Source organism: Sceloporus occidentalis, unplaced genomic scaffold (genome assembly GCF_023333645.1).
Source record: "Sceloporus occidentalis isolate IW3139 unplaced genomic scaffold, rSceOcc1.0.p SCAF_2, whole genome shotgun sequence".
NCBI lineage: Eukaryota > Metazoa > Chordata > Lepidosauria > Squamata > Phrynosomatidae > Sceloporus > Sceloporus occidentalis.
In genome coordinates, this window is record NW_028316982.1 from 255859781 (window position 1) to 255887573 (window position 27793).

Sequence of the window (27793 nt, forward strand, 5' to 3'; positions counted from 1 at the left end):
TGTTGCATTTCTTGACATCAATGTGCCTTCAAGTCGCCTGCCGACTTATGGCAATTCCATTAACTTTGTAGGGTTTTCTTAGGCAAGAAATACTCAGAGGTGGATTTGTCAACTCTTTCCTTTGAGATACAGCCAGGCCTCATATCCACGGATTCTGCATCCATGGATTCAACAGGGCTGGATTAACCATCAGGCAAAATAAGCATGTGCTTAGGGTATCAAGGGAAGGGAAGCACAACAGAACTTTATAAAGCTGAACTTTATAATGCTGAACTTCACAAAATAATTGTAGATAATATTGAGTGTGTCTATCCAAATGTAGACATTTGCTTTCATATATTTTTAGCACTAATGGTCACAAATTGCTCAGCTGAGCATTCATTGTCTCAGTTGAAGTATATTAAAAACCCCAACAGAACAACTATGCAATAAGGCAGACTGGGTGCCTTATTTCTATTAAGTATAGAAGCAGATGTGTTATGGAAGATTAGTTTTGAGGATCTGAACAAAGACTGCAATTAGACAAAGTAGAAGAAAAATTTTCAAACATAAATGAAAGAAATTGTACAAAAATTAACATTATTTTCTATCTTACTGTAGGTGTTGGTTCATTTCACAATATAATTTTTTATTTTACAGTTTATTATTGTGTGTATTTTGAATTAACTACATATGGCAGCACCAAAATCTTTTAAGAGCTTAGGGCCTCTAAATGTCTTAATCTGGCCATGGGATTCAATCATGGCCTGATTTTTTTTTGAAGGATTCTAAAAAGCAAGCCTTATATAGAGGACACCATTTTACTATGCCATTGCACACAATGTGCCTTAAAACCCACAGATTTCAGTATTCATGGGGTGTCCTGAAACAAAATCTGAGCAGATACCAAGGGACCACTGTATAGCTTACAGACTTGGTTTTCACTGGTTGTCTCCCATCTAAGTGCTAACCAGAGCCAACCCTGCTTAGCTTCCACGATCAGGCCCAAAAAACTAGCTTGACAACCTGGCAGGGAAACCCAAGGGTACTGGGAAATTTCATCTGTAGCACTCTCCTGGTTATAGGACATGTCAAGAACAGACAGCTGGAGGGACTCCTCAGGGTCCTGAAACAATTGCTTGTTTCAATGTGCTCTGCAAACAGAAGAGTGCTGCATTTCCTTGTGGCTCAATCTGCAGTGCCTTGGAAACCCTTTGATTGGGGCACTGCCAGGCTGAAAAACTGGATAAATGTGAATCCCCAACATTTATGGGATCATGTGTTCAACTTATGATCTTGTAACTACTGAAGAGAATGCCCACTAGAGAGTTTTGATAGACCTAGGCGCGTTACAGATCGCCAAAAAGTGGCGGCCTGCACCCACCCCTTTCCCCGCCGGATCGGGGCCTCAGCAGCCAGAGCGGCAGTCACTGAGGCCCTGATCCGCTGCTTTCCAGGCCGCAGGAAAGTGGCAAAAGGCCACTTCCCCGAGGTCTGGAAAAGGGTGTCCTTGGGGCTTCAAGCCCCAAGGACACCCAGCGGCAGTGGGGAGGAGGAGAAAGGGGCCACTTGGCCCCTTTCTCCCCTGCGTCGCTGGGCGCAGCCATCTAAAGGCTGTGCCCAGCGACGCAAACCTGGAAGGAGCTCTGAAACGGAGCTCCTTCCGGGGCCGCAGAAAGGGCACACTAAGCGCCCTCGCGCGGCCCCACTATGTAACAACCGCAGCGCCTCGTTTGGAGGCAGCGCGGTTGTGACGTAGTCATGGTGGCGGCCGTGTGGAACGGCCACTGCCATTTTGTATGTGCTGAGCACGTACTAGGGTTGGGGGGGGTGCAGAAGCGTCGCTGCTTCCTAACCCTAGTACGTGCTCAGCACGTACTTTAAGGCCCGTCTGTAACGGGCCCTAGAAAGCTTTCTGAGGGGAATTCTCCACATCCCAACATTTGCAAGGGCTGCCACTTTCCTGATGGTTTGTTTCTACTGGTAGCTGATGGATGCCATTTTTAAAACAGATTTCAACAGAGAGAAAAAAAAGCACAGGCTTCCTTCCAGGTCCTGCACAGCAATGGCCACACAGGACTCAGAAGGCTGGGGGTGGGTGGGTGGTGGGTGGGTGGTGGGTGGGAGATGGCTGCTTTCTGGGCACCATTCTATGTGCCAAGGCAGCAAGATGTGGGAGTGCCCTTTTGTCCCTAACCCAGAAGCCCCACTTCCCCACACCATGTGGCACCCTAGGCAGGGACACTACTGGATGGTGTACTCGTTGATGTTTCAGTGTTCTGGTATTATTATTATTATTATTATTATTATTATTATTATTATTATTTTACATCTTATGCCTTAGGGGTCTGTGGCAACAAAACATATTTAAAGAGGGTCCTTGGTAAAGAATAGGTTAAAAACCATTGGCTTATAGCATATCTGAGGTAGCCATGTTGGCCATATAGCAAAGTACAATTACATCCCAAATCCACAAAACAGCAATACTGTATTGGCCTGCCAAAATGCTCAAAATACATGATGCAAGCTTTTAGAAGCTCAACTGGCTTCTTCATCAGGCAAAGGTGTTAACAATCAAACAGGAGAAAGAAGGAAAACATGGCAATGTTGGAGTCATACGCCTACATTTTATCTAGATGTTGTTAGAGTTGTTTTTATTTAAGACGATATGGAGGGGTATTTGTGTAGGCAGAGATCATTTCTCTTCCTTAGCTATGTGGACTCTGAGAGAAGAAGAGTAAACTCCAGGAAATAAAATTTAAAGTTCATTAGCAATTGCCAAAAGAGAGGAACAGATTTGCCGACAATGTGTGTATACAATTTAATATGGATAGGTACAAATTTAGAAATCGCTTTTACTTAAATAGAAATGTATGCCAATATTCTATATCAGTTACTTGGTTACAAATGCATGACTAAATAACATCTCCTGGCCTGATCCACCCCCACAACTCACCTTAACAGCTAGGAGAAAGAGCAAGTGAATGGTACCTGTTCAGTTGCCAATTATGGCAGAAGGAGGAGGATGTTTCCAGTCCCCTCCTGCCAGCAAATGAGACTGTAGTGAGGAATTGTGATAGAGAACCTTCTTTTAATTGTTGCAGCATCACTCGATGATGGGAGGAGGTTGGAAAGGTCATCATCCTTGCATCCTAATTGACAGGTGAACAGACCTCCTTTGCTCTGTGGCTGTTGGGTGTTAAGGTGGGCTGGGGGAATTTTGTTCCATGTAGCAACAGTGTCATAATCATAGTGATTACCTACATAGTGTCACCTACATAGCCACCAAATACATCTGAGGAAGTAGATTTACATCTATAATAGTTCACGCTGCCAATTTCTTTCAGTTAGTCTCAAAGGTGCTACAAGATCTCTCTACATACTGATTCTACAGACTAACACAGTGACATAGTGTTGGTTCACCTTAGTATTGCCATAAGATGGAAACAAATTGAAGTGCACAACAACAGCAAAGCGTTATTGAATATTGAACAGTTACTGATCCTTAACTCTAAGTTACAAATCTATAACTGCTAGGCAGAAAGACAGCCATAATATCCAAGACCCAGTAGTAACGCTGGCAGTGCAATGCTCTGGCAGTGTTAGGTATCCTAGGTTTCCATGTTTCCTGGTTATACAACGCAACATGATGGCACAATGGTTCACCCACATGGCCAAATAATGGCAAAGGTGGTAAAAATATCCTTCAGAACCATGCACCTGCAGTTGGGCAGCCTGGAGAAAAAGAAGAAGCACCATCTTCCTGGATCTTCAGTATTACATTCTACACATTACATTGGAGGTACAGGACGGTGACAACACTCCCTTTTTTTCCAGCTGTCCCACTGCAACCAAGATGGAGCCCAGTTGGCTCCTTGCTCCATCAGCTGCTAATTGGTCATAGGAATGCATTCTAGCACCATCGTGATATGTTGCACCAGTGAATGGGAACATTGAGCAAGGAGGTAGTGGATATCTCTTTCTGAAACGGCCATCATAGTGCACATCCTCTACCTCATCATCATCATTTTAATTCATTTATATCTCCCTGTTCTTCCAATAATAAGACTCAAGGCAGCTTTTTAAAACAATACATGTTTTTAAAAAACTATACAAAACTTTGATAAAAGTTAATTAAAAGCAATTAAACAATTTATAATGTTAAAACATTAAACATTAAAATTCATTGGAAAGATTATGCAAACCATAAAAATGCACAGCATATCATTAAAAGCCCAGTTCATTCAATTTCTAAAAGCCTAGTAGCACAAAAATGTTTTCATTTAGACATGCAAGTTCAAGAAAGGGTCATGTTGGTGTATGAGAGCTAGTGTGATCTTGTGGTTTGAGCATTGGACTATGGAGATTGTCGCACTGCTTTTTCACGATCTGGGCATGGTCTGAGACTGGGCTGGGACCAACATGTTATCGCACACCTCTGGGCCCAGATCATTATCATCCTGTAGCTGATTGGAAGGTCTCCCATTATTTTGCTAAGAATGGAAAAGAAGAATTTTTACTTCAGTACGGGAGATATCCCGATCTGGCATGGGATGATAACAATCTGGGCACGGAGCTGTGCAATAAGATATGGTCCCAGCCTGGTCTCAGACTATGCCCAGATCAGGAAAAGACAGCTGGTGCGATAATCTCACATGACTCTGGAGACCAGGGTATGATTCTGTGCTTGGCCACGGAAACCCACTGGGTGACCTTGGGTCAGTCACACACTGCCCTAGAAAACCCTTTGAAAGGTTCACCATAGGGTCTCCATAGGTTGGAAATAGCTTTAGGAAAAAAACAATATTGGTGTATGCAACAGGAGTGTGGCCAATATATCTTGTCATAGTAGGCATGACTGTATGTCTGCTTTGTCCTCTGTCATGGGGTAGCTCTTGATTGATGCGCAAAGTCATGATCTTGGTCTCCCTTCTTATGGTCCTTTATATTTGCATCAGTCCAAAGAGAGGACTGTCCCTTCAAAAAGAGGACTGTCCTTGTAAAGGAGGAAACATGGTAACAATAAATCCTTGCCATCCCTCTTTATGTGTCCGTTGCTCTCTGTCTGGCTTTCTTCTATACTAAGAAATCTCTTCTGTATAGGGTTATAATAAGACAAAATAAGCACAGGCTGATGGCTCTGATGATAGTGAGGCAGTGAATCTGCTTCATGTTTTTGTCTAACTCCAAAGGAAATATCCAAGATTCTGAATGTGCATTGGGAGAAGGGTTCAAACTAAAGTTTGATCTAAAGTCCAGAGCAGATTCATTCTCCTCCCCTCCCCCACCAACATCATAGACACCAGCTTTCCTGGCTAAAGTCCTGCTGATGTACGATGCTGATATCACTCTGCTGGTGTATGTGTGGCCAGCAGGAGTTAAGACATCACAAGCACAGTAACTGTCAAGGAAATAGGGAGAAACAGGTTGCTTGGAGCTGGTAGATTTTTTTCTGCCTTCCCTCACCCCTGTTGTATCACCCTGGAAAAATGCAACCACTACCATAAAGCACCAACCAGGCTCTGGTTTGAAATGTCCAATGGAGATATTTGGAGACTGCAGCTTTTCATCAGCCTCATTAGAGGTGTTCTCTTAGTGTAGCTCAGAGTCTCCAGATGTAGTTTGGAGTCTTTATCCTCCCTGCTTTCTCCATTAATATTCATTTGCAGTGAGAAAGATGAACTCAGTGTACAACTAGAAACAATGGAACTGTGCTTTTTTGATATTGTTTTTCCATTATCAATTTAGATGTCTTATGTATGCTCTACACAGGGTAAATTAACCTCAGTCGCTGCTGCCTTTTAAAAAACTCTCTGTGTAGCCAACATCTGGCAATTTATTGGGCTCACATTGCCTTTTTGTGTGGAGGTTTTGACCTGTTGTTTTCCTTCCTCATCTGATTCCAGAAGTCTCACATATTTGCAGGTGGACAAAACTGCTTTTGCATGCTGCCCATACATTTCCATTAGCCCAGCATGGCGGTAATGTGGCTTTTATCATGTAGACTCCATCCTCAACAATGCAGAGTGAATGGATAATGCATAATGATTCAGATCAAAATGACTCCACTCCAAACCCCATTGCACAATGCTTGCTATGAAGAATAGGAGTGCAGTCCTTTTTTTGACCTCATGTCAATCAGTGGATATGTTGAAACAAACAACCCAATTACTCTGAATGTAGCTGCATGGAGATATAAATGAGACAGTGTTTGCACTGGCTTACTGATAGCATGGCTGCTCACTAGGTTTCTAATATTGTGCGATTCATACTATTCAAGGTTGCTGAACAGTCATAGTGTTGCCTTCCTCTCTCTCTCTCTCTCTCTCTCTCTCTCTCTCTGCCTTACTCTAAAGTGCCTTGGCATAAACTGTTCTTAGTTAGAAACTGTTTTAGGGAGAACTTACAGACAGTAAGAGCTGTTCGACCATGGAATATGCTGTGCCAGAGTGTGGTGGAGCCTCCTTCTTTGAAGTTTTTTTTTTAAAAAGAGAAGCTGAATGTCCATGGCGGGATATAAACGGGCAGGGGAAGACGTCTTGGAGGTGTATTCTGCTGAATACGGAGCCTCCAGACCGCCCGCCCCGGGAGCGTGGCTCAGGAGATGGGGCTTCCACATGGGGGGCAGTGAAGACGCCTCACCTGGGGCCGTTTCTGACCCGCAGTTTCCAAACCACCGCCTCGGAGGACACTGCAAAGAGAGAGGCAGCTTCCTCACGGGCGGCCAAAAACGGGGCTTTTTTTTTCCTTTGCCGGCTGGCGGATGCGCAGCTGCGCAGCTGCAGCGCTAGGCAGCGGCGGCAGAAAGCCTATGGGCACATTTAAAGTGCCCAAGCCCCTTTAAAACTTTTTTCCCCGCTCTGCCCAAGAACAATGGTGGTCTCCTGCCAGCTGGTGATCAGCTGGTGTTGGCATCCTTGTCCGCTTGCACTTTGCCAGTGTCACCAGCATCATGGATGCCTCCTCTCCTTTGGTCCCCGCGCTCTTGCTGAATCTGCAATGCACAGCCACAGCTGTCGCCGCTGCCACCGCTGTCCCCCTGCCATCCCCCATCACCTCCCTTGTACATATGTAAATATTTACAGTTTTAGCGGTTTTTATTGTTAGGTGAAAATGGCACAGGAATGTGTGTAGGGGCTCACTTTAAAGTCCAAACTTTCCAAGCAGCGCATGCGTACATGTTGCTCTAGGGTTAGGGTTAGGGTTAGGGTTAGGGTTAGGGTTAGGGTTACGAGTCTTAAAATGCGCTGCAGCTGTGCTGCAGCTTCCACACCTGCATGGCAGCTGACGCTGCAATTAAAGCCTGACTGCAAACTGCGCATGTTCCAGGACCCCGACTCATTATGCGATGCAGCTGACTCAGAGCTTTTAAATGGGCAACTTAAATTAGCGGCGTAGCAATTCTGACGTACCGGTGCAGCAGCTTACAGACGGAGCTGCACAGCTGCGCATCAAACGGAAAAGAAGCGGAGAAAAGCAGCACCTTTTTAATGCCGCCTCTTCCCGCTTGGTGCGTGCGGGGGGCGTGTTCATGGCGGCATTCAGGTAAGGCCCGTCTGAAGGCTCTACCTTCATGACGTCATGAATACACCCCTTTTTGCCCGTCTGTATCCTGCCCATCTGTCAGGGGTGCTTTGATTGTGTATTCCTGCATGGCAGGGGGTTGGGCTGGATGGCCAAAGTGATTCTATTTTTCTACTTAAGGGCTGTTGTTAAGGTTGTGCTGGCAAGGACAGAATGGAGCACAGCAAATCAAGCTGTATGGACTAAACCTTGTTGCAGACTTCAACTAGGGCCATGTCTGCATGGGCCAAATAAAACATCTTCCCACTATTCCCCCACCAATGATGACACAGGACCAAATTCTCAGTTGTGGTGCAAGCTGTTCAGACAACATTGGGGCAGTTCAACACTGAACCCACTGTAACAACCATTAAAAGGTTTTTAAAGCCTCATTTAACTTTAAACCGTTCTTTCCAGATCTTCCCTGAAGATCCTGAGCCCCCCCCCAAGTGATGCTGAGTAGCTGTTTACAATGCATCCTGCTGTGTCACCTGACATTCTGAGTGTCTTGCTGTGGCAGTGGAAGCACTGTGTGTGTGGCACAGTAGGATGCATGTGTGCAGAGCCACCCAGAACCCAATGGAGGGCCCCACATAACAATCGATGTTGGGGCAGCTTTGGGGCCAGAATACTCTGGGTTGCTCTTGGGATTTTCTGGCCTGTGTGGATCCAGCCCAGGTAAGGTCTATTGAATCAATGGAACATACCTTGATTTATGTAACATTTGTCGACCTCACCAAAGCCTTTGACACTGTGAGTAGAAAAGGTCTGTGGCAGATCCTGCAATGACTAGGATGCCCCCCAAATTCCTTAAAATGATTATCCTGCTACATGAAGGCCAGCAAGGTCAAGTCAAATATGGCGACGCTCTCTCGGAGCCCTTTCTAATAACTAATGGTGTGAAACAAGGTTGTGTTCTCGCTCCAACTCTATTTACAATCTTCTTCGGCATGATGCTCCAAAGGGCTACGGCAGATCTCGAAGAAGAAAGCATTTATATACGCTACTGTACCAGTGGTAGCTTGTTTAACTTAAGCCGCACTGAGACTCTAAACTATCTAGTCCATGAGATGCTTTTTGCTGAGGATGCTGCCCTTGTTGCCCATACGGAAGCAGCTCTGAAGCGCCTGACATCTTGTTTTGCTACAGCTGCAGAGCTCTTTGGGCTGGAAGTCAGTCTGAAGAAAACAGAAGTTCTCTACCAGCTTGCACCACAGGAAGAACACTACCATCCGCACACCACTGTAGGCAAATCTGTGCTTAAATCCACCCAGTAGTTCACCTACCTGGGAAGCATCATCTCCTCAGACGCCAAGATTGATAAAGAGATCGATCACAGACTAGCAAAGGCATATAGCGCATTCAGAAGGCTTGACAAAAGAGTCTGGAGTAACAAACACCTGAGGCGAAGCACAAAAATCAGTGTGTATATACTGTCTATTCTCTTTTATGGGTATGAAACATAGGTCACCTATTGCCACCACCTACGACTCCTCGAACACTTTCATCAGCGCTGTTTACGCACAATTCTAAATATGCATTGACTATGTGACAAATGTTGCTGTCCTTGAACAAGCACGGATCACTAGCATTGAGGCCATTCTATTTAGGATGCAGCTGCACTGGGCAGGACACGTTTCTAGGATGAAGGACCATCGCCTCCCAAAAATAGTATTCTACGGTGAACTTGCCACGGGTCAGCGTAAGAAGGGCGCCCCAAAGAAGATATACAAGGACTCCCTGAAACAACATCTCAGGGTCGGCCAAATCGATCACCAACAATGGTCCGCCCTGGCCTCGCATCGAGAGGCATGGAGAAACACTATCTACAATGCTGCAGCCTTTTCTGAAAGCTCAAACTGAACAAGTCTCGAAGAGAAACGACAATGCAGAAAGAACCACAACCCAGAAATATCACTCAAGGAGACTTTCTGCTGTGCTTTCTGCAACCGGACTTGTTTATCTAGGATTGGTCTTTTTAGTCATCAACGCACTTGTAGAAAGCATGGGATGAGTCTTCGTTCGCGAAGAAAAGCCAGAGAGACCTTGATTTACCAAGTTCCCAAAGATCCCAATGGTCTACTCTAGCTGGCACTTAAACCTATGTTTCCATCTGAGTGTACACCAAAGTAGAAGCCCTTCATTTGCTTCCACTGGTGAACTTTTATTAATCGTACAAAAAGTGGCAGGATAAACCTGGGTTGCAGACAGAATGCAGATGGTTGAATGCAGTAAGACCCATCTTTAAACTCTTGTTTATCCCATCAGGAAAGCGACAAGATAAAAGCCTGTGTGATAATCTCCATAGCCTTTTTTTAATTGTTCAAACATCAACAGAATTTATGAAAAACAAAATATGTGCATTTAATTCTATGGGACACCATAGCTGGGGTGCATGGATAAAAAGTGAAGGTGTAGATAAAATTAGATACTCTGGATTCATGTTCTAGTTTCCAAAAAATAACTACACTCGTCCTTCCACATCTGTGGCTTTGACTTTTGTGGCTTTGGTTATTCACAGATTTTATTAATATGTTCTCTAGGAATATCTAGGTCCTCATGTGCAACTCTTTGATCAACTTTAACCAAAAGTTGCACTGAAGGACCTAGAGATTATTAGAGAGGACATTCCACAAGACATTTGTAGCTCCTCCAGTGCAATCCTATGGTCAATGTCTGGCAGATGTTGACCACATAGTTGCACTGAAGGACCTAAAATTTCCTAAAGATGTGTTCTCTCAAATATAAAAAACATAGTGTTTTTGTTATTTGTGCTTTTTCCACATTCATGGGAGTTCCTGTGCCCCTAACCCCAAGAAATATGGAGGGATGAGTGTAGTTCTTTTTTAAAATGGTATGTTATGCTTTCCAGGCACATGGTTGCATATTCAACACAATTTGGGATGTGAAAACACAACACAACTAGGTTGCTACGACATCCTGAATAATCTGGCTAAATACACTATTTGAAACAGAAATGCCATATAACAACTGGCCATAGGGTTAGCTCTGAATATGCAGGTGGTTCAAGGAAATGAAACCTTCCATAGTTCTAAAAGTAATGGACAGCTACTCACATGCTAAAATTAGAAACACTAGGTATTTCTAATCTAACTAGAATCCAACTAGAATTAAAAACACCTTTGAGACTAAATGTGCAAAAGACGTATAAGCAGGAGCTTTCAAGTCTACAACAGCTCAGCTACAACTTTTTTGCACAGTTAGGGATTAGTGGATTGGGGCCAATTGTGGCCCCAAATCACTGTAGAGCCAGCCAAAATAGGCGTGGAAAAGATCTGCTCCTATTTGGGCTGGCAAAAAGCTGGCTTTTTGAGCCCTGCCGCAGCCCCAAGCCACAACCCCAAGCACTCTGGCGGCATGCGATGTGTCAACACCAAACCCCTGGAGCGTCGTGAAGCCAGCCATGTCTGCTAGAAATGTGGGGACTAAAGGAAAATTTCATGGAGGAGGCAGAATTCTTAAGGGGGAGAGATGCCAAATAGTCATATTAACTGCTGGGGGTGGTGGTGGTTTCTACTTTTCTCTGTGAGCTGCTCGTCCCTAAGCTTCACCCTAATATGAATCTTCCCAGTAGAAATGTATTGAATGCTAAAGTGAATTCAGGCTTTGTTAACTCAGATTGCTAATTATGAAGATAACCTCTATATGCCTTTCGATAATGCCTGCTACCATCTGGGAGATGCCATTTTACAAAATGGCTGTATTTATGTTACGTTTTAGCATGGAAACTGGTATACATCATGAATTCTGCTAAACACTCATTTACCATGAAAGCACTGACTTCTTTAGATATAGGATCAAAAGGTCTTGCTTGACATCAGATCATGTCCTTCTGTGGTGTGATATCCCCTCCTACCCTGCTACTCTGAAACATTGATTCATATGTAGCAAATCTAATTAGGACTTTGACATTGTGCAGGAAAAACAGGCAGAACAGTAGAACCTTAATGGCCAGCATGTGAAAATATGCAGAGAAGGGAATGAGAAGACAAAAAGGCTTTAGATAATTAGGCAAATTTGCTTGAGATATTTACCTCTGGTTGAGCCAGATAAGGTATTTATTTAATTGTACAGACTTCAGAAAATGAAGCTGCTTTGTATCAGCTCCCTCTCCTGTTTGATTTTTCTCTATACAGTAATGCCTTTGTAAACTGTTCTTTCTTTTTCCTGCTTAGATCCACCATAACAATGAGAGTTCTAGGTGGGAAAGGGTTAAAATAATGGTACTTTTTGCTAATCTGCTTGATTTTTTTGTAGGACTGTAGCTGTTACCAAAGCTCGGTTATCATTGATTGGTCACTTCAATCAAAACATATTAATATTTAAAGTGGCACCATACCATTCATAAAGCAAGACCTAAAGTGTTTGTTTACTCTGCACTAATTATTGTAGTCAAAGCAGGCAGACTCAAGGGCCTACATTATTCATTAAAGATCCAAAAATGAACTTATTCCTGGATATGTTCTTTCTTTGCTGGGAAGAGCCTCACAGGATGGAATACACATCTTTATAACGAGATAGAATGTTGTTGTTTTTTCAAAGATGACAGGAAGAAAAATAAATCTGTTAAACCCAGTTTAAACAAATGCACATAGGCTGCAAAGTCATTATATTATACCTCTATTTATAGTGGAAAGATTTACATGTTTTGTCTCACAAAGACATGGAAATGGGTGATCCCATTTCATGGTTTGTCATAAAAGAGTGGGATTTGGCTACTTATTTAAATTCTTATGACTGGATTTTTACTGCCAGGTAAGGCAGAATTGTGTCAGATGTTTTTTCTGCCTCAGGTCCAATAATAGCTTGACTGAACTAGGGGTCTATTAGGGATGTAAAATAGATTCAACAGTTCCCTCATCATCAAGGAAGAAGGTATTTTCTATCAGGATTAGCAAGGGTGGAAATGTAGATGCTGCAAGATTTTTAATGTTTCTGGGCAAAATTCAACCACATTGAACCATTGGGATTAAAGGGTTACACAAAAAAATTAACTTTAGGCATAGGAAAGTTCTGTTCTGTATGCTTTCTGTGCTGCAAAGACATTTCCTTCATAGACCCAAAAATACACTTTCCTATACAAAAAACATTTAAAAATTATGCAGAGTGAATCCCATATTGTGAACAGCCCACTGAAACAGTACAGTTTTCAATGATTATTTTTTGTTATGTTTAACTTTACTTTTATTTTATTTTATTGCAAAAGGGAGAAAATTGAGTTCTTTCTTTTATTGGATTTCACAACAAAATTAAGAAAGATTTACATCCTGAGCAGCACAAGGGAAGTTTAGATCAAGGAAGGTAGCAGTGCCACTATATTCTGTTTTGGTGATACTTCACCTGGAGTACTGTGTCCATTTCTGGGCAACAGAGATCAAGAAGGATATTGATAAGGTGGAACATGTTAAGAGGTGGGTGACTAAGATGTTAAAGGGTCTTGAAACCAAGGCTTGTGAACAGTGGCTTCACTATGTGTGACTCCCCAGAAGAGGGATGACACCTGGCCAAGTGCAGTATATGTCATTTTACCCATGTGTAGAGCAGCATATGGCAGTGAGGTGAGTGGGTATGCCAATTTTGCTCCACTCCCCAAAAGTCCCATCCCAACACCAAGGCCTGTTACAGACTGCCAAAATAAAGCTGCTTCGGGCCTCTTTGGAGGTATGCTATTTAAATGATGCATGGGTCCTAAGAGTCCGGAGGTCGCGCCAATGCCACACTCCATTCCTAAGCACTGGAGTGCAGCTTTGATGCAGCTTCCAGATTCTTAGGATGCGTGCATCATTTAAACAGCATACCTCCAAAGAGACCCGAAGCAGTTTTATTTTGGCAGTCTGTAACAGGCCCACGTGACACCCCAGGCAGTGATGCCACTGCCTGTGAGGAACCATTTAGGGAGCTGAGTAGCTTGGAAAAGAGAAAATTGTGAGACAATACAATAACTACATTTAAATACCTAAAAGGAACTCATGGGGTAAACATGCTTTCTCCAACTCCAGAGATTTGTCAGTGGGCTCAAATTACAAGACAAGATATTCCACCTAAACATTAAGAAGAATCTCTTTACTCTTAGAACTGTTCAATGGTGGTATAGATTTGCCCTAAGTGATTGTAGACACTATAGTTTTTTGTGGGTTTTTTGGGCACTGTGGCCATGTTATAGAAGAGTTTATTCTTGACATTTCGCTGGCATCTTCAGAGACTGCTGACCTGGAAGAGAGTGGATATATATATACTGTGTGATCCTGGGTAAGGAGGAGTGATTCTCATGTTAATCTGTGTATTGTTCTTTTGTTCATGGCAGGGCATCAGGGTAGGAGGCTATGTAAAAGAGGATCATTGTCTGCTGGGAAAGCCCCTGACCCTGGGTGGTTTCTCATTTGCATTTGCTGAGTGCTGATTTTGCTGTTATGCACTCCCACCCTGAGGCAGCACATATACTAAAATTGGAACAATACAGAGAAGATTAGCATGGACTCTGTGCAAGGATGACACGCAAATTCGTGAATCTTTCCATAAAAAAAATAATAGAAAGAATTCTGCCTCTGTAAATTAATTCAAGTAACTGAGATAATTACAATTCCCCTGGTTCATAGTTACACAACTTATGGCAACCCTAAGGTGAACCTATGATGGAGGTTTTTTGGGGCAAGATTTGTTTAAAGGAGGTTTGCCCTGAACCTGACAACATGTGACTTGCCCAAGGTCACTCAGTGTGTTTCATGGCCAAGGAGGAAACTGAACCCTGGTCTCCAGAGTCATAATCCAACACTCAAAACATTATGCCACGATGGTTCTCAGATCTGTCCATCCATAGATGACACAGAGAAAGATGGACCAACAGCTTCATACATTAGGAAGAAGCTTTCTATTGCAGATTACCAGGATCAAAGCAAAGTCTTGCAGGTATTGGAATGCAAATGTAAATGAAGAAAATATTAGGTAAGGAATCTAATGAAAAAATGGGGTTAAATAAGACAAAACCACTCATCTTCTATTAACACTCGTGGAATCCCTAAATGTACCCTGCTGCTATTGTATCTTTTCAAAAGAGCCTGGTACCCAATTATAAAGCTGTATGGGGAAAGTTCTCTGTCAGCAGAACCAGCAGGGGGAGGGAAAAATAATCCACATTTTTGCACATTTGCGAAAGAACAAAAGACACAGAAGAGAAGAAGTGATTGTTGCTGCACATGGACACTTATGAAGCTAAAAGGGGGGTAATTTACTGCTGCTCAGATGCTTTCTAGCATAACCAGAAGCTACATGGGACCAAATTGAAAAACTCTTTCTAATGACTCATTTAGATACTTGGGAGACGCATTTCCCAGATGAGGTATTATTTGCAATAAGAAGTCACTCCCTAGGTTGAAGCCACTGAGGCAATTCAACCCACATAGATAGGGGCAGGAACTCTTTAAATTCAAACTAATTGGTGGCTGAGTATCCCACTGTCAATAGGACAGTTCTCTTCTTGCTGGCATCCACTTTTATAAGGACTGTTCAGACCAAGCCTGGGATAGACACGAAGCACTTTAAGAAGGGAGAGCAGAGATCTTCAAATTACTTATCAGTTTATAGCAACTGAACAGTAAGACACACAGGCCCTCTGATTACAATCTATTATAGAAAGATGAATTATATCTCTATATAAACATTTACTGAATACTTCCAAACGTGCATTCATGTGGACAAATGAACATATGCAACTAGGCATTCCCTTTTAATTCTGGAGTTGTGTATGTGTGTGTGTGTGTGGGGGGGGGGGGGCTTTTTGCTTATTGAAACTTTTCCATGCTGTTTTACCTGATTTCCAGTCAGTCAAGGTGGGTACATAACATCTGACCTGGTTTGTCCATCTCTGATGGGGAAAAAAACCCTAAAAATTCTGTGACTCCTTTTCACCATAATCCAGTGAGGCTATTTTCATCCTAAACTGGACTAGAGAAGATCAAACAAGAAGTCAAACCTAAACCAGACAAGACAGAAGTGTTTCTAGTAAGTCAAAGAACAGATCAGGGGAAAGGGATTCATATTCTATTTGATGGAGCCGCATTCCCCCTGAAGATGTAGGTACTCAACTTGGGTGTATTCCTCATTCAATCCTGAACATGGAAGCTCCTGTTTCAGTTGTGGCCAGGAGTGCATTTGTAGTTAAAAGCTCTTGCACCAACTGTGTCCATCCCTTGCGATATCAATCCTGGCCACAGTGACACATATCTTAAGCTCAGTACAGACTGGCACTTTGCGCCAGCATGGGGCCAAAAGTAGGTATCGGAAGAGCAGAGCATCCACATGCTCCTGAGCCCTACTGCATGTCGTGGATGCCATCTTGGCATGCTGCTGTTTACACAGGGTATGCAATGACATATCCATATGGCACAGCACCCAAACAGCACGGCACCATGCAGACATCATCATTGTGCATGAGCACGCCAATGGCATTCCGCGCATGGTGGAAAAAGAACCCGCCAGGATCATTTTTTTAAGCCTCACGAAGGCCACAACATTTGGTTTTAGCCTCAATCCACAGTAGAAAGAGGCAGCATCTGGCCGCCACTTTCTGTCCATCTGTACCCCCCTAGTTGTGTACTACAGCGGGCCCTTGGTATTCACTGGGGTTTGGTTCCAGAACCACCATGGATACCAAAACCTGTGGATGCTCAAGTCCCATTAAATACAATGTCAATTAAAATGGTATCCCTTTTATAAAAGGCAAATCAAGGGTTGTCTATGGGAATTTCTATATTTTAAAAGTATTTTCAAGTCATGAATGTTTGAATCCATGGATAAAAAATCTGTGGATAAGGAGGGCTGACTGTATTACTGTTAGCACACTCTACATGGAGCTGCCTTTGAAGAGTGCTTGGAAACTTCAGCTGGTCCAAACAACCGCAGCCAGATTGCTGGGTTCAACTTCCACCAAAGAAGAAGGCTGCAACAAAGAATGATGATAGAAGTCCTGCTTCTGATGGTCACAGCCCCACTTGCTGGTAACATAATCCACCTGCATTCTGATCAACAGCTGGAAATACTTCCTTTGCCCAGTGTGAGTTTGGGAGGGTATTTATGTAAATGGCAAAAGGGCCATAAGTATGGCTTTGTAGGGATAGTGAATCTGAAGCAGTTACAGATGCATAACTCTAAGTTATGTATATTTATTGTTAATTCATCACATTGTTTTTTTTATTTATTTGATTTGTATGCAGAATGTCTCCCAAATGAGACTCAAAGCAGCTTACAATATAAGTTAATATAAGTTAAAAGAAAATAGCTAAAACAAAAGATTAAAAATATATTAAACCAGAGAATAGGACCTGGAACAATGGATGCAAGCTCCAAAAAGAGAGGGGCTCGACAGATGGGCAGCTCCATGCCAGCCATCTTTTACCTGAGTCGGTGCTGCAGCAGCCGAATGCCGCAGCACAAATGAGCTGCCAAAAAGAAGCTGCATAGAGTGGCTTCTTTTTTTGCGGTGCAGCAAAGGGGAAAGGATGCTGCCATGATGGCACTTCCTGCCAGTGACGTCTGGACGCTATGCAGCATATGAGTCGTCATGGCAGCCCCCATGTGGACAAGAGGCCGCCATTATGGTGGCACCGTTCTGTATTATGGTTCGGGAGTGTGTGGTTGCTCCGTTCTCCTGAACCCTAGTTTTGGCACCAGAGATTCCATCTAAACATTAGGAGGAACTGCCTGACAGAAAGAGCTGTTTGATAGTGGAACACACTCTTGCAGAGAGTGGTGGAATCTCCTTCCTTGGAAGTCTTTAAAGAGAGGCTGAAGAGCCACCTGTTAGGATTGCATTGTTTGAGAGTTCCTTCGTGACAGGAAGTTGGACTGGTTGGCCCCTGTGGTCTTTTCCAACTCTATGATTCTATGATTATGCTTTTATGGTTATGATGCGAACTACTTCATTTCAATAGAAGAACAGATTTGCTTTTCTTAACGTTCTGTCTGGGCATGGCACCTACATGCATAATGAGAGTGGTAAATTACCATTAGGTCCAGGTGCAGGTAATTACTCACTCTCACACACAACCTTGCACAGAAAACATAAATGTTGCACACACACACACAAAGCCTCATGTGTCTATTTTCTGTGCAAGATTACTTCTTCTTTTTTGCACAAGTTTTCTTTAGCATAAGATTTTTATTGCAGAAGATTGCCGGGGAGGGGTTTGTATAGAAAACAGTAATGTTGCACAAAAATAAAACACATGTAGCAGCCTGAAAGCAATGTTTTGCAAGCAATATTTCTCATCCAAAAAAACACATTTTACTATTCTATAAACGCATGTAGAATAATTTCCAGAAACAAGTTGGGATGTGCGAATGCTGGACAGAACCTGCAAAATTTTCACCACTATTTTATTCTTCCCGACTCAGTTTCCTGAGTGTCAGGAAATCTATAGTGCTGGATAATATTTCCATCACTACCCTAGGCTCACTGAAGTTGCCCATCCCTGCTGTACCCCTGCCACAAGAGGGCATGAAAAGAAATTGGCCACAAATCGTGGTGCCTCCCAACCAACCAACCACAAAATGAGATGATTCCTCTAAGAAACCAACCAACCAATAAAGAAAAATAAAACAAACTGAAAATCTGAGGAAGTAATGACACACTGTAATTTGCCTTACTTCACTACCTGCTCACTGCTTATTTTTAGCCCCCATAAACTGCTGTGATGTCTTATTTCAGTGGCAAGAATAATATAAAAATAAGATGAAGTGTAGCTTTTGAAAAAGGGAGGAGAAAAGACCTCTCACTCACACACCAAATATTCTGGACTGGCTTATTATTCTAAGTTCAAAAGATTTGCTGATTGGAAGGTGGATGTGTTATATAAATAATAAGAGAAAACTGTTGGCTGGAAGCCATTCGCTAGCTGCAATTCAAATTCACCACTCACCTAAGCAGGAATAACTCCATTGATTTCAGTGGAGTTGCTCTTGCATTATGTGAGCTGCAAAGCTGGTTCTTTCTGTGTTTGTTGTTGTTGTTCTCCTTTCCCCTTGCCCTAGTAATAGCCTATCAATCGCACTGTAGGTTTGTTCTAATTATAACGGAGCCATCCTGGGAGAATGGATGATCACCTCAGCTGTACGAAATAGAAACTTTGTGAAAATGTAGCAGCTGAAATAAAGACACAGAAAGAGAAAGTGGCAAAGAACAGAAGCTACCAACTGTCAAGGAAATGAAATGATGGGGACTTGAAAGGATCAGACCTGACGTTTCGTGAATGACAGGCCAGGTTAGCTTGGAAATGGTTGTTTACACACAAGGAGAAATGTGTGAAAAGACACCAGATCACTGAGCAAGGAAATCTTGCAATGAAAGCTATTTACACTCTGCGGTAGCCCAATCCACAGTCCTATTTAATGGAAGCACCACAATTGTAACTCAGTTTAGTACAAGCCTTTTCATTTAAATTATAGAGACATCTACATGATGCAGATCAAGGGTCTGAAACTGGTGTGATCAGTGGTGTAGCTGAGCCATGGTTTGCAATGGTTCAAAGCCAGTGGAGCTTTACAAGCTTGCAGCATGTATTTTGTGTGTTTTGGTTGTAAGATATCACATTTTAGCTGTATCGGGAGTAACTTTTAGAGAGCCCCTCAAACTTTACCATTTGAAGTTTCTACCTCCAACAAAGGTAAAGCATTTTTCTTTAAAATTTGGACTACATTTGTCATGTTTTACCAAAACTAATTTTTCCCCGATGCATAAACATGCAGGGCTTCCTTATAAATTCAGTTCTCCCTACTTAACTAAGGATCTTGTGGTTTCATATAGGACTGAGGCAATTTGGATCTCAAAAGAAGCATCTTTTTTTGTCTTGCTAATGAAACTTATTTTTTCCCCTTGAAGTAACCACATGGCCAGAAGGAGGAGGGAGCAGCCTTCATAAATATCCTTCCAACAACATCTGAACTGAGAACAACAATATCTTCAAACTGCAGGCTTGTGACTAACATCACCATAAGTTTTCCCCCCCGCCTGTATGCTTTTTAACATATTTGTCTTATGAAAAAGCCAGTGGAGCTTTAAAAGTTTGCAACATGTATTTTGTGTATTTTGGATACACATTAGCTTTACAAAACTCATGTACCTATACAGGTGAAAAGTGGTATAAATTGTGTTAGATCAATACAGATATTTGATTTTTGGAATCTCTATGGGGCTGTTAACTATGGGAGACATCCCTAGGGCCCCTTCACATCATACAGTCATAGTGCTATGATTCTGCTTTCCACAGCTGCATCCAATGATGTTAGTGTTCGCGATTTGTCAAAACACTAGAGATTTCCAGCAAAGAATTCGAAATACCCCTCCCAAAACTGTCAATCAGATATCACCATTACATTAGAGTTAAAATGGAATCATACTGCTCTAGTTGTATAATGTGAAAAGAGCCCTTGTGTAGGTCTACATTTCAAAATACACCATTGACATAAAGAGGGACATGGAAATAGATGTGCCCAAGCAAATGGAGCACCATGAAGAGTAAGTCCAGTGGTGCTGGGGCCCCTTCAGATTTAAATGTTTGCATAACTGTATGGACCCTTATGTCCTTGAAGCAAACACAGGAAAGGAAAAACCTAAATGCTATATGCCCCTTTGAAGACATGTGTCAAAAAGCAAATGCCCATTTACCCATTAAATAAATATAAAGGTCTAATAAATAAATAAATAGGCACCACTAACAAGTATGGCAGAGCTAGGGATGGGAGATAGAGAAAAAAAGCTACAATGGTAATGTAGTAGTCTTTTCACAACTAATGCACATAGACAAATGGTGATCATGGTTTATTATACACACTGTTAAATGACTTGTTTTTCTTTGTCTTATTCAAGATAGTTCTATTCACAGAGTGAATGACTGGAGGAGATGAACATCAGAGAATAAAGTTCCAGTTTCAAGTAATGTCAAATCCTCTTTCTACAGTGTATTTCACTGCTGAATGCTTAAATATAGCATTCAGAGAGCCAGTGTGATATAGAGATTTGAGTACTGGCCTACAAGTCTGAAAAGCAGGGTTTGAATCCCTGCTCAGCCTTGGAAATCCACTGGGTGACCTTGGGCAAGTCACGCTCTCTCAGCCTCAAAGGAAGATAATGATAAACCTCCTCTGAGCAAAGCATGCCAATAAAACTCTTTGATGGGTTCACCTTAGGGTCACCATAGGTCAGAAATAATATCAAGGCACACAACAACAACAATTCTTCAAGTAGTACTTAAAAAGAGGTACCATAGCCAATGTGGGGTATTGAGTATTAAGATTACGGCTCTGAAGGCCAGGGTTTGAATCCTGGCTTGGCCATGTAAACCCACTGGGTGGCATTAGGCAGGTCATACTCTCTCAGCCTCTGAGGTTTTCAATGGCAAACCACCTCTGGAAAAACTTGTCAAAAAACCCCCATGATAGGTTCACTTTAGGGTCATTGTAAGTCAGAAATTACTTGAAGGCACACAATAACAACGACAACAAGCCTTGTTTGGGATATTTTTGTGGTTAACCTAGACCTGGAACATCTAATTTCTAATTTCTTTTGAGCTCTGAAACTCACTGTGTGATTTTGAGTTCTGACCTATCATGAGATGGCATAACTCATTAGAAAAGGCAATAATCCTTGGTAAAATTGAAAGCATTAGGAAAAGAGGAAGACCACATTACAGGTGTATTGAATCAGACAAAGAAGCCACGCCTCAGAGTTTGAAAGACCTGAGCAAGGCTGTTAATAACAAGGTTTCTCTGTTCACAGGGCTTCCTTAAGTCAAAGCTGACTTGACAAAAAATAGCAACAACAATCAAATACAGGGTTGGTATTAAGAGCAAAATATAAACTTGATTAATGAGGACTGAGTAACACATTCTTTGAAACTGTTTTCTTAAAGAATGTGTTACTTAATCCTGGAAAAACCTGCATGTTATTTTATTCTTTCTTTTTACTACTACTTCTTTTGAACTCAGTAGAGGCATATGCAACTGATAAGACTCCACATGGAGTACTGAACTCAGTATGGCACACCACAGTTGAAAATAGCTGCAAGAGATTCAGAATAATACTACTAAAGATAGTAGATAAAGGCTCTCAGGGATAGAGAGAGAGAGAAAGAGAGAAAATAGGTGTGCTTTTTCCTAGAGGAATGGAGATTAAGATGGATAATATCCAATCGTTTGCGATTGTTCTATGTCCCTTGAAAGATTTTCTGTTGCTATCATGAGCCTGAGAACAACATTTCACAAGATGCTGGAGGAGAGATGGATGAAGAATGGAAGAAAAAAGAGATGAGAACACAAGGATGGAAAATAAATTTTCTGGGTTCACATAAAATAACATTATCCTTCCAAGACCTGTGGTGCATTTCAATAATGGGGAAAACACACAGAAACATTTATACATTTGAAAAATCTTCAGAAGTAAAAACCATGTATTTGAAACATTAAGAAGCTGCACTGTTTATTCACTGTTCCTTACGTGCATAAACATGTGCATAAACATGTATAGATTAGGAAAAATACTCTTTAAAAACCATAAATTTCTATGCGGGAAGGGGGCAAAAAAACTGACATAGAACTGCGACAAAATATGGATGCCCAAGGGATTTAGAGCCAGGCAAAGGAAATGAAACTGACACTTTCACCTCCCTAAGGACACATGCTATGGAGTTGTGGTAAGAAAAATAGAATTTGCATTGAAATTTCATTTGGCACATGATCTTTGTGGCAAGCCTGCAAGAGCTGGGGGATATGTGGGCATTTCTGAAAATTCATCAAGATTATATAAGTGGGGATCCCAATGGTCACCCTATCTTACCTAGAGCAATGGGTTTCAAAACTGTAAGGCTAATTCAAATATCTTAAATCTAAATAAAAACAATCCAGTGAGCTAATAAAGCTGGGAGGTCTTCCAAACCAGTGCTTCTTAAGCTGAATGATGTGGGAGACCAGCATTCCCCCCCCCTAGTGTACCACAGACCATTGCCATATTTGTGCCCATTTGATACACTTCCCTTCCTTCCAAAAAACACCCCAGGGATCAGCATAGCTTGGGGACTGGCACCAGCTCAGGGACTACCATTACGGACTGTACAGATGGGCACACTCTAATTTCAGCTTGCATGCATACCCTCCAACCAGGGACATAGCCAGGATTTTAGGAAAGGGGGGTCCAGACTAAGTGCCACCATTATAATGGGGCTTGGGTGCAGCGGTGCAGCGGCACACACCATTCATTTTTCTAATGGAAGGGGGGGGTCCGGACCCCAAGACCCCCCCCCCCCCTTGGCTACGTCCCTGCTCCAACTGCCCTGTTTTGGTAGGGACAGTCATGATTAATCCTCTTTCATTTCACATTTTCAGCTGCTTTAAAAATGCCTCAGTTTCCCTCTCCTTTTCCCACTTTCTCCCTTTGTCCTTTGCTTACTTTCATTGCTGCAAACTGAGTTCAACTTGCAAAAGTAGTTGGCACTCAATTCAGCACAAGGGGAGAAGAAAGGAGAGAGCAGAATCCTGCCCTTTTCTTTAGGCTCAACAAAATCAAACTATCTCAGCCTCTCCTGAGTGTGCCTAAGGTAGTCATGATGGGTAATGACTGATGAGGATTTTGTTTTCAGTATATTAGTATATTATTTTAGTTTTTAGTATTTTAGCATTTTATAATGTTATGTTTTATCATTTCATTTTCAATTTTATATGTTTCAGATTCTGCCCTTTGGAAGTTAAGGAAGTTGCAGCCCAAACTATAATTTTCAAAGCTCTGTTCTTGGCTCGACAATAAGTGTGAAATAACAATATCTATGAACCCACCCACATGTTACTTTCGTACTCATGGGCTTAGAAGTGTGTTTTAAGATGTCACAAAACAGATGCATCCATATAGATGCCAGTAAGCATGAATCAGCCCTTTGTTTTGCTTTGTTGGTTTTTAAAATTGCAGGTGGCTCCTGTCAAACATTTATAAATTGTCCATCTGCTCATTTTTTTTTTTTTACTGCTGATGTATATCATCCCAACATATTATTTTCTGCATCTATGAAAGAGTAAGTATTTCTGAGGAATTTATGATACATAAGAAGATGGCATATTGAGACAGATGCATTCTTACCACCTACCTAGATTACCTTCTGATCCTTTGGGAATTATTCGTTTTTGAGAGAATTGTATTCCTACAAAGGCACGTAGGAGTTCCTTTTATTTAAAACTGCATCAAAGTTTGATGGACTCTTCAGGCATAATTATATGAAATGAATGAGGCTTGACCACATTCCATACTACAGCTTAACTGTGAAGAAATCATGATCAAGTTGCAAGTCCTTGTGCAGAAAGGCACATGATGAAATATCAGTCTAACCTGAAACATTATGATCTACATTGCTCTCTTATATGAAAGAGAGACACAACACTGGGCAAAAAACAGAGGCAATTTTATTACAACTGCCATCAAACCTCTGTTTAAAGAACTCCAAAGAGGGAGAGTCCATCACTTTTCAAGGCAGTCTATGCAATTCTTGAACAGCTCTTACAATAAATGGGTATTTTCTTTTGGGTGATATGCATCCTCTTTTCTGGGTGATGCCATCTTAGCTTTAGGCAGGATTTAAATAGGTTGACATTTTCATTCCAGGTTGCTGTTCATCATAACAATGCTTTTGAAAGCTTATCAATGAGAGGCATGTTTTATACATGTAGGGTCATCCTGCTCATTCCAAGGGCTATCACTGTTCTCTGTGTGTACATGAATGTATTTCAGGTGCCAGTTACTTGGGAGGGGAGTATTTGAGGAGATGACTGCGAAAGTGGATGAAGACAGTCAATGGGGCCTTACTTCCCCCACTGATGCGGCAGCTAAAAAGGCCAATGCAATTTTAGGCTGCATCAATAAAAGTATAGTGTCTAGATCAAGAGAAGTAATAGTGCCACTGTATTCTGCTTTGGTCAGGCCCCACCTAGAATATTGTGTCCAGTTCTGGGCGCCACAATTCAGAAAGGACATTGAGAAACTGGAGCGTGTCCAAAGGAGGGCGACCAAAATGGTGAAGGGTCTGGAAACCATGTCCTATGAGGAACGACTTAGGGAGCTGGGGATGTTTAGCCTGGAGAAAAGAAGGTTAAGAGGTTAAGAGGAGGGAACAAGTTTGTTTTCTGCTGCTTCAGAGAACAGAACCCGGAACAATGGATGCAAGCTACAGGAAAAGAGATTCCACCTCAACATTAGGAGGAACTTCCTGACAGTAAGGGCTGTTCGACAGTGGAATGCACTCCCTCGGAGGGTGATAGAGTCTCCTTCCTTGGAGGTCTTTAAACAGAGGCTGGATGGCCATCTGTCAGGGATGCTTTGATTTGGATTTCCTGCATGGCAAGGGGTTGGACTGGATGGCCCTAGTGGACTCTTCCAACTCTATGATTCTATGATTCTATGATTCTAAACATTTCTGGGATATTAAATAATATGAAGGAATGCCATGTCTTAGCTTTAGGCCTTCCGCCTGCTTTTTTCTGCAGTCTTCAGTGGTTGCAAGAATTTGTTGTTGTTAACTGCCCTCGAGTTGACCTCAGCTCATGATGACCCTGTGAATGAGACATCTTCAAGATCCCTTGTCTTCCACTGTTCTGCCTAAGTCTTGTAGATTCATGCCCATGACCTCCCTTATTCAGTCTACCCATCTGCAATGTGGTTTTCCTCTCTTTCTACTACCCTCAACCTTTCCTAGCATTATTATCTTTTCTAATGAGTTGTGCCTTCCCATGATGTGGCCAAAAGTATGACAGCCTCAATTTGATCATCTTGGCTTCTAGGGATATTTCAGGCTTGATTTGTTCAATGGCCCATTTGTTTATCTTTTTGGCTGTCCATGTATACACCAATCCTATTATGCACTGCTACAGTAAAAAAAAAAAGTTCTTCGTGGCTTACGGCATTCAATGTTCAGCTGTTATGGAGTGCATAGGACCTGGCAAGTGTGTCTTTTACATTATTAAAAATTGTGGGCTGCCTCTGCATAGCCTTCATAGGCATAAAAAACAGTTTTGCTCTTTCTGTGTGTTATATCTTTGAAACACGTTTTGCATATGCTTCATAAACTCAGAAAGGTATATTCAATCACAGTCTTGACTGTTTTAATAATTTGTCTATGTGCTACCTGATTTACTTGTGTGCAGAGTTCCAAGTAGTGTGTGCAATAGCATCCTTCTCACTAGTTGGATGCATTCGACAATGTCTTAATCCATTGTCGGTGACAACCTAATTTCCTGTATGGAGATGAATTGTGAAGTCATGAACAGTGGACCATGGCATCAATTAATGACCCAAAGAGTCAGCAACTGATAAAGCAAGACAATCTTTGGGCGAGGTAATCAATCAGTTATAATATGTAATAAGCTACTGAAAGAAAGGAAGGAAGGAAAAACAGAAGTGTCTACACTTGTCACTGAATGCAATATTGTTCAGAACTGTGGCAGTGATCAAAATAAGAGTGGAACTGTTCTCATCAAGGCAGTGCAGGGAGATTTTTGTTTTTGTTGTTTCATGAACACCTTCATCAGCATCAACAAGCACCTCACTACCATCACTAGAATACTGTTTCAGTGAATCAGCCAGAGAGTTTTGAAAATTTTGAGTTACTCAGAAAACACTGTCCTCTTTTGAATTGGCTTTGTTTGCCATTGATGATCTTGTCGTCTTTGTTGTTGTTGAGTGCTTTCACATCATTTTTTACTTATGTTGACCCTAAGGCAAAACTATCATGGGGTTTGGGGTTTTTTTTGGCAAGTTTCTTCAGAAGAGGATTGTCATTGCCTTCCTCTGAAGCTGAGAGTATGCCACTTGCCCAAGGTCACCCAGTGGGTTTATATGGCCAAGCTGGGATTCAAGCTAGGAACCCTGGTAGCACAGTGGTTAAATGCTGGTACTGCAGCCATTCACAGCCACAAGGTTGTGAGTTTGATCCCAGGCAGGGCTCCAGGGTCCTCTCAGCCTTGCATCCTTCTGTAGGTTGCTAAAATGAGTACCCAGCTTGTTGAGGATAATTAGCTTACACATTGTTAACCACTTAAGAAGTACTTAAGTGCACTAATGCCAGTACTGCAGCCACAAGGTTGTGAGTTTGAACCCAGGGGCTCTAAGGTTGATTCAGCCTTCCATCCATTTGTTGGTTGGTAAAATGAGTACCCAGCTTGTTGGGGGCAATTAGCTTACAGAATGTAAGTTCTGAGTTCACTGATAAGCGGTATAGAAATATATATGCTCTTGTTATTGCTGTTTGGAAGGAGAAAGACATAGGGATTTTAGGCCAAAAATGCATGTTTCATAAAAGAAGTGGGATGAAGCAGGCCATGGATAAACAAAGCAAGTCCTAAGGGTGATAAAGGAATGAACCTAAAGAAGGAGTGAGGAACCTCTAGCGCAGCAGATATTTGACTGATGTCCACTCGACAAAGACACAAAGGACAGTGGGAGCTGCAGTCCAAACTATCTGAAGGTTAAATATAACCTGCCCTTGCTCTAGGATTAGAGCAAAACCTTATAAAGTAACAATGGGTACAAATGAAATGGAAGTGTTTGGGGAGTCTGGATGGGTAACAATTAAGATTGTCACTTCCTTATCACCAAAAATTAAAAAATGCATCACCCAAAGAAGGCACCAGTCTGCCTCTGCTAATTTATATGCATGCACTCAAATTTAGAAACATATCCTGCAATTCAAAGAGAAATGCAATACACTCGCCATAATGGAGAAGACTATGATCAGGTGACCTGCTTTTCTGATCTCCAGATACAACTGCAACATCTCTACTACTTGACCTTTTCCTGTCTTTCAGTGTTTAACCTGGACTTGATATAGCTCTTCATAGAAAGGTGACTTTCATGTCGGTGGGGCAATATATGTGTTGAAGTGTCTTAGTTCAAACTTTAAAGGAACCATTCAAGACACAGAACCTATTTTAAGTATAGGGTTCGACTCCTGGAAAGTTCTCAGCATAAAACCTGGAGCAGACACCTCAGTCATCACTCAACAGAAGATGCCTTCAAATAGAGGACTGTTCTCAAGCAGTCTCTCAAGGAGACAAATATCCTGGCTAAAGTGGGACACCTGGGATTGCTAAAGTACATTGTATTCATGGTATGGAATTATCATCAGTCCTTCTGTGTTTGTTTATGCAGTATAACAGCCTCGAGACATCAGTCCTTCCCTCCCCCCTAGAAAAAAACAAAGCCAGGGCT

General features: G+C 42.0%; 1 protein-coding gene and 1 non-coding gene across 6 annotated transcripts in view; one reads left to right on the top strand and one right to left on the bottom strand.

Moving 5' to 3' along the window:
* The window catches only part of CNTN5 (contactin 5), a 934652-nt gene that overhangs the window by 896201 nt on the left and 10658 nt on the right, over window positions 1–27793 (bottom strand). The gene's annotated exons all lie outside the window — the stretch shown is intronic.
* On the top strand, window positions 13976–14086 carry LOC149320024 (U6 spliceosomal RNA). Its single transcript, XR_016280348.1, has one exon. It is a non-coding gene; the product is annotated as a U6 spliceosomal RNA (small nuclear RNA).